Genomic DNA, 8,281 nt, shown 5'->3' on the forward strand with positions numbered 1-8,281 from the left:
CCCAGCTCGGGTATCCAAAATACTGTGAAATTAAGTGTAAATAACTTTTATACAGTTGAATAAAAACCAAAGTGATGCATATGTGCATAAAATATAGATTCTACACTTTTAAACGAAACCACTTACGGGGGTCTGGTGCAACCCTAGCCCTTTAAATCGGAAAGCGAAAGTCGATGACGTCACAGACCCGGTACCGGGTCCGCAGAGTTTAAGTGTTAACCAGAGACATTCTTGCTGTGAGGCAACAGTGCTAACCACGGGGCTTCCTTGGTGTCCAATCTTAAAAGGAGGTGTTGTAGGGGTGGGAGGGGGATTCTTCAAGATGAAGCTAACTGAGGTAAGAATCACTAATTAATTATAGTGAGTTAGGTTTCATCAAGGAATCAGCATGTGATCCTCTCAAAAGTAGTTTATAAATAAACTTCACTTGAAAAACAGCCAAACTACCCGTGTTTTTGTGGACAAGGCCTCAATTTTGAGGACTCTGCTCTCCATTGTGAAGCTTCATGTGAGTGCTGAGGCTTATTTCATGTTTAAAGCTCTTTCCACACTCACTGCATCTAAAACACTCTCCTGAGTGAGTCTTCATGTGTTTGTTAATGGCGTCTTTGCGTGTGACACTTTCCACACTGATCACATGTGAACACTATGGTTCCGGTGTGACCGTCTATGTCAGGGGTGGCCAACCCTGTTCCTGGAGATCTACCTTCCTGCAGATTTCAGTTGCTACCCATATCAAACACACCTGCCTGTAATTATCAAGTGCTGTTCAGGTCCTAATTAATTGGTTCAGGTGTGTTTGATATGGGTAGCAACTGAAATCTGCAGGAAGGTAGATCTCCAGGAAAAGGGTTGAGCACCCCTGGTCTATGTGGTTCATGAGGTTAGCTTTGGTCGTGAAGCTCTTTCCACACTGAGCCCATGCAAACAGCTTCTCTCCGGTGCGAGTTATCATGTGGGGTTTGAGTTTGTCTTTATATGAGAAACTTTTACCACACTCAGTGCATCTGTAAGGTTTCTCTCCAGTGTGAATCCTCATGTGGATTTTAAGGTTTTGTTTTTGAGCAAAACTCTTCCCAACTGTGTGCAAGTAAAACTTCTTCCTCCATCGTGAGTTCTCATGTGGACTTCAAGGCTGCCAGTTTGCTTAAAACTCTTTCCACACTGTTGGAATGTGTACAGCCCCTGTCCAGTGTGAATTCTCATGTGCACTGTTAAGTTTCCTGTAGTATAGAAACACTTTCCACACTGTTCGCAGGTGTAAGGTTTCTCATTAGTGTGAACTCTCATGTGAACATCAAGCTTTGGCCTTTGACTGAAACTCTTTCCACACTGTTTACTGCTGAAATTACACCTAGATTTGGATTTCCGAGGTCTTCCGCGTGATGAAGTCTTCTGAGTCAGTGTGGGTTTTCCATCAGTCGTCATGTCTTGCTGTTTCTCTTCCATTTCATTCTGTAGATGGGTCTCTTCTTTCAGCACCTTCAGGTCTTAAAGGGCACCTAGGTTACCCTTTTTTTCAGATTTAATGTAAGTCTGTTGCGTCTCTAGAATGTGTATATAGAGTTTCAGCTCAAAACACCCATCAGATTTTTCATTATACCTTTAACAAGATGCTGTTTTATACTGATTTCTAGCAGGGGGTGGTTTTGTTGTACTGCGACTTTAAGGCGAGTTCTGCCTGCCTACGGTTTCTACGTGCCTTCCCGCGTGCTTTAATCTCCTCCCTTGGCTGCGTCAGACAACAGACAGACTTAAAGGAAGAAGGTCTCACGTAGCGTTTGTGAGAAATACTACAGTAAGAACTAACCTTTACTAATCAGTATTGTGAAGTTGTATTGATGAGTCACACACACACACACAGGCAGACAGACAGAGCGCGCTTAGCTTAGCACTGTTTTTGCACTCAAATGTGACAGGATACAGGCTAACCTCTAGTGCTGTGTGGCTATTTGTTATGCTAATGTACAAAATAAACCTGATTTAACTTCCACAAACCGGGATTGAAGCATCTTCTTTTATAATTGTTCTGACACGCGGCTGTGCTGATGAAGTAAATCGCTGTAATTAATTACACACTTTAATTAAACACTTTAAACATGTGAAACTTACTCTTAATCACATTTGATGATGATTGCTGATCCTAGCGAACAGAACAGACCTTGCTGTCAATCAATTCGGTGGGATCGCACTCCTACGTAAAGTTGCGGTGGGTCTGAAAACCTAATTGGTCCACCGTTTTTATGTTGATAAATTGAAAAAAAAGGACTTGGTGTGTTTATATCACCCCAATATGACGGTCTATACACTATATATACACATATGTTTGTCCAAATAGCTTGAAAAGTAGATTTTTCACCATAGGTGCCCTTTATAAAAAAAAGTGAACTTTAGTATGAAGGCACAAAGCGACAAGCATGAAATTGATGTTTCACCCAAAAATTAAAATGACCCAACCATTTACTCTCCGTCATGTGGTGTAACGAACCCTTTTTTTTATCAACACAAAATAATTCATAGAGGGAACGCAACATAAGGAGGACACATGAACTAAGTTGTCTAAATTAATACATTTATTACAACCGAAACGATCAAACAAATCATGCGTCACAATTAAAAAGGAAAGAATAAAGAATCGATAACTCACGTTCTCCAACAAATATACAACACTAACCAAAGACTAACAACCCAACAATTAACAAACTAGAGCAAAGTAAGACTTAAAGGGCCATGACACCCCCCTCTTTCGGTTAAAGTCTACTTCAGAATTTTTTCTAAAGATGCATGATTAATGGACGTGGAGCTCCGCGAGCATCGGGCAGGAGTGGGCGAAGCCAGCAGGGGAGAAGGGGAGCGAATAACTGCTGTTGTCAGTTAGCTCACAAAATGAGACACAAAGAGGAGACGCATGAGTTTATAGTTTACAAAGTTAAAATGCAAAGAAATGAACAGTGATTTAATGCCCTGCTACATTTGTTATTTGTAATTTCATATACAGACAACAACAATTTATATCATTATAAAGATAAGTGTGTTCATTTAAACCCTATAACTTCTCCCTCAATCCCCGTATCCAGCAGACTCAGTGCAGCAGGTCTCCTGACCCGTCTATTTTAACCATTAGCCCTGCTGGTAATCTGGAGGATTTAGGCGAACACAGCAGCTTGGCGATGTGTCTGAATGTGAACGAACTCCTGATGAAAGACAGCGTCCGCTATTCTCTGATTCTCGTGCTGCTCTCCCGACAAAAATGCTAGCAGCACGCACACAGCTTTGCTGTATGATCGGCCCTGACAAGATCGCGGGGGAAAACATGCAACAAACCCCGTGGATCATGGAAACAAACGCATATGAGCCTTCATGAACGGCTAAATACTGTGCCGTGGTTTCCGTGTCTCTCAGCTCGGGCTTGACACTGGCAGGTCTGGCAGGTATCATGAATAATTAAGCAGCCGGCTCTTCTCATAGTATAAGAAAACTCCGCTATGAATAATAATGAGAAACTGACGCGTCATCATTGCACTTGCAGTTCTGCGCTACGTCGCCGATTTTGATCCCGCCCCAAAAATCATTTTAAACCCGGAAGCTGAAATTAGCTGACAAAAGCTCAAAATGATCGTTTACCCCACAATTAAAGCTGACAGGTGCTAACATTGTCTTAACTTATGCTCAACACACACACATCTGTTAATACAAAAAAAAAAAGTTCTCCGGGGTGTCCTGAACCTTTAAAGAAAACAAAATAGTAAATTAAAGAGAATAAAAGAAGCTTGATGGCTGGCAGTGAAGTCTCCTCTGTCTCAGCTCAAGGCTGGTCCGTATTTATAGCCAATTTCAATAAGCGCAACTCGCCACAGGTGCGCAAAGGCGGACTCTATAGGACAGGCCCGGATTGGCTAATCGGGAGGACTGGGAGAATTCCCGGTGGGCCGGTCCGTTTTTTGGCCGTGAGGGCCGGTGTCCCTAGCTCCGGAATCTGTTGCTCTCAGCAGTCACACTTTTTAAATTAATGTATTTATTTCCTTTTCCACAGCCTTCTTATTCATTATTTTACCGCAGCTCTGCTCTTTTTATATATTACCAACCTGCAGGTTAATGATTATATAAATCATATTGGTCACCTTACAATATACAGCTGTTGTGGTCCAGTGGTTAGCGCGTTAGATTTCAACACCACCGACCCGGGTGTGATCCCTATCTGAATATGCAATTTTTTTTTTTTATTGTTAAGAAATATAATACTGTAAGGGTTGTTGAATATTTGAAGTTTTAAAGCAGCTGTTTTCTCAAAAAAAGACGTGGTAGTGTAATTAGAAACGGAATTGGAAATGACCTTATTTTAATGTAACTTAGTCAGTCGTGAACTGAGGTGGGCCGGTCTAAGGCTTGAAACTCCAGGGCCCGGTTTTTCAAAAGGTTTAATCCGGATAAAATTGATCCAGATTTAGTAATCCTGTTTTTGCGATCCGTGATCACGTAATCCAGCTTACTTTTTGAGCCAGTTTTTCAAAGCAACATCGGATTGGATCAATCTGATCCGGATAGGAACTTTTCAGGATCACTAAATCTGGATAACCAGTGCTCAAACAGCATAGGACATCACAGTGTAGAACTATAGATATGTAGAGTGACAAGTAGAATAGCCAGCGTGGGGCCAATATAACTTTATTTTTATTTGAAATGAAAACTAAGAAAATTTTATAAATATTAAATTAATAATAATAATAATAATAAATAAGAAAAACAAGAAAAAGCCCACCCCATCCTCTTCCAGCAGTCCGCTTATCTTAGACCTACAACACAAACACTGTATATTGAGGATATTTATAATAAGTTTCAAATATAGATGTAAATTTAAAAAAAGACTTAATGTCAAAAACTCCACAATAATTTCAGACTTCCTCATCTGATGTGGAGAGAGCAGCTTGTCTGAGCGTAGCCTTTAGGAGGCGAATCTCAAGTCATTGGCCTTGGTTTGCTGCATTTTGAGTCAGAATCAGTTGTTTCTCTGCCAGACGAAGCTGTGCTTCTGCTCTTTCAGTCTCTTTTTGCAATTGTTGATAGTGATATCAAAAATCAGCGATTGCCATTCTTTGCAAATTTTTTTGGGGTTATTCTGCAATCATTGCATGCATCACTAATAAATATTCTAAAAACAAAAATATTTTCCATTGTGATTAATATATATATATATATATATATATATATATATATATATATATATATATATATATATCAATTATTGACAGAATAAAATTAATTGTTTTTGGTCAATTTTGACAACTGTTTGGGGGATTATTTTATGAGGTCAAGCTATTTCTACTTTGCTGTAGGCCTATACTGAAAGGCTGAATACATTAAAGCCTATACTCACTATAGCCTGACAGATGAACAAATAAAATTAAAACCTTATAATGAAATAGTATATCCGGTAAGATACTGCATGATCCAAAAATAGTATTATTTAATAATTTTTTAAGTTTGCATTACATTTTGGGCATGAAATCCACGCTAAATCCACCCTTCTGATAGGATCAGTTTAAGCAGTATTTACAGCTCATCGGTTCTGAGATCGGCCTGAAAGAATTTGCTGGACTGAATCATTCTGTTCATTAAGAAGAACCGCTTTAAATTGATTCATTTGAACAATTCCTTTTGAACGATTCATTTGCTATTTGGCCATGAGATATTGCGATGGTCAGTTAGGGGTTAAGTTAAAAAAAAAAAGATAAAATTAAAACAATCTGTTAAATGCCATATTCCAGTATTTTTACGCGCATGCATCTTTTTAAAAACTATTTATCGGGCGAAAAATTGAAGAATTAAGTTATGCAAAACAAGAAACCATTTCAGACCATGGATCTCTATATATCTATAACGTTTATTTTTGTAATAAAAGCAAAAAAATTATCATTTTGATTCAATAATTTTTTCCAAAAAAAATTTTTACCTGCGCACTTTAAGTTGGTTTTGTCATTTACGGTCTCGTTTAATTAATAGTATAATATTTTAATGGCTTTGAAGTAAGCACACATTCCCCTGAGCAGAAATCCATCTGATTCACTAGTGATGAAAGTATATATATATATATATATATATATATATATATATATATATATATATACAGTTGAAGTCAGAATTATTAGCCCCCCTGAATTATTAGCGCCCCTGTTTATTTTTTCCCCAATTTTTTGTTTAACAGAGGGAAGATTGTTTCAGCACATTTCTAAGCATAAGAGTTTTGAAAACCTTTTTCTAATAACTGATTTATTTTATCTTTACCATGATGACAGTAAATAATATTTGACTTGATATTTTTCAAGACACTTCTAGCTTCAAGTGACATTTAAATGCTTAACTAGGTTAATAAGATGAACTAGGCAGGTTAGGGTAATTAGGCAAGTTATTGTATAACGATGGTTTGTTCTGTACACTATCGAATCAAAATTAGCTTAAAGCTAATAATTTTGTCCCAAAAATAGTTTTTAAAAAATTCAAAACTGCTTTTATTCTGGCTGAAATAAAACAAATAAGATTTTTTTTCTAGTAGAAAAAATATTGTCAGACATACTGTGAAAATTTCCTTGCTCTGTCAAACATCATTTGGGAAATATTTAAAAAAGAAAAAAAAAATCAAAAGGGAGCTAATAATTCTGACTTCAACTGTATACACAATTAGATTGACTTGAAAGTGACTATTTACTTTGACTTGCTTGAGACTTGAAGGTTATGACTTGAGACTTGCCCATGTGTGACCTCTGCTATACATACAAAGAAAAATAATACAATTAGAAAAATATGACTTTGCAACATTAAGCAGCATTAGGCATGAGCCAGTATAAGACACTGACTATATGATAACCTTGAATAAAAATATCACGGTTTCACTGTACTGCGATTACTGCTTTAAAATATATTCTTTTTAAATGTCTGGATAAAAAAAGAAGCTTTTTCCCCTTTAAACACGATATATTGTCTTTTCAAAAACTTTTACAATATTTTGAAGCAGAAAACATGTCAGGCTGAATCATTCAAATGAATCATTGACTTCTGCTGTCTTAATTTGTAATCAAAAACAATTATTAAATCGCTTGAGTAAAATAAGAATACTTTTTTTTTAGTTTTTTTGACAATTTAAAACAGCATCTTTGGATAACTTTCTGCCAGAGATGCTCTTGTTCTAAAACACTTAAAGCATAAAAAACCTTACATATACAGTTGAAGACAGAATTATTAGCCCCCTGTTTATTTTTTCCCCAATTTCTGCTTAACAGAAAGAATATTTTTTTCAACATATTTTTAAACATAATAGTTTTAATAACTCTTCCCTAGTAGCTGATTTATCTTTGCCATTGTAGCCGGGGCCGGTCTTTACGGCTCGACTACCCCTCTGCGTTGTGTTGTGTAAAGTAAAGAGCTGGAGTCTGTCTGCAGGTTCAGCGGTCTCATTTATTTAAGTGCTGCACAAACAGAGAACATGCAGTTAGTCTTCTCTTAAAACTCCTCTTACGCCTGCTACTGCTCGCTCTGCTCTGTCCTCCGACAGACTCAAGCAAGAACAAAACAGTAAATATAACATATTACATAATGAAAAAAGATAAGTCATTATAAAACTTTTAATTAATATAGTGAATATTTTAACTTCCCAATGCTTTACAAAAACTCCACTTAATATATAATATATAACATTTACCAGTATTTTATATAACACATTAAACATCAGACACATAAAACACAAAAAACAATACCTGCACAAACAGAGAACATGCAGTTAGTCTTCTCTTAAAACTCCTCTTACGCCTGCTACTGCTAAACATTCATACACAAAACAAATCGAAAATCAGCAATCAAAATAACGTTACACATTTCACAGGCTAAATTTCATGCTAATATTGTGCACTGCACTTCTCTTGGTTGAAACGACAGTTTGGCAGGTTAAAACACGATATAAAGAACCCAAACACACTCATATAACTCATGTACATGTTATATAACATATTATAACAAACTCACTTCATCTAAATTACATATTTTTGTACTTTATACACACTTTTCCACGGGACAGGAGTAATGCCTACCTCGCTCTGCTCTGTCCTTCGACAGACTGAAGCAAAGCGCGCGCTATGTCACTGACGTCATCGCGCCGACGCGTCAAAACAAAAATAAAACATTTTCTCTTTATTTCTTACATATTAATGACCAACAAAACAAAGATTTTGCGTGAATTTATAACGAAAACATAAATAAATTTAATACCTGTTACACCATGATGAAAGTAAAT

At 36.9% G+C, this 8,281-nt stretch overlaps 1 long non-coding RNA gene across 1 annotated transcript; it reads right to left on the reverse strand.

The window, feature by feature from the left end:
• Nucleotides 1-7,429: 7,429 nt before the first annotated feature.
• Nucleotides 7,430-8,106, reverse strand: LOC141381904 (uncharacterized). The gene is made up of 3 exons (XR_012402806.1): nucleotides 8,079-8,106; nucleotides 7,520-7,809; nucleotides 7,430-7,460 (listed from the first exon to the last, which is right to left on the reverse strand). It is a non-coding gene; the product is annotated as an uncharacterized lncRNA (long non-coding RNA).
• Nucleotides 8,107-8,281: the final 175 nt, after the last annotated feature.

This window comes from Danio rerio, chromosome 4 (assembly GCF_049306965.1).
Source record: "Danio rerio strain Tuebingen ecotype United States chromosome 4, GRCz12tu, whole genome shotgun sequence".
In the NCBI taxonomy this organism is placed as follows: domain Eukaryota; kingdom Metazoa; phylum Chordata; class Actinopteri; order Cypriniformes; family Danionidae; genus Danio; species Danio rerio.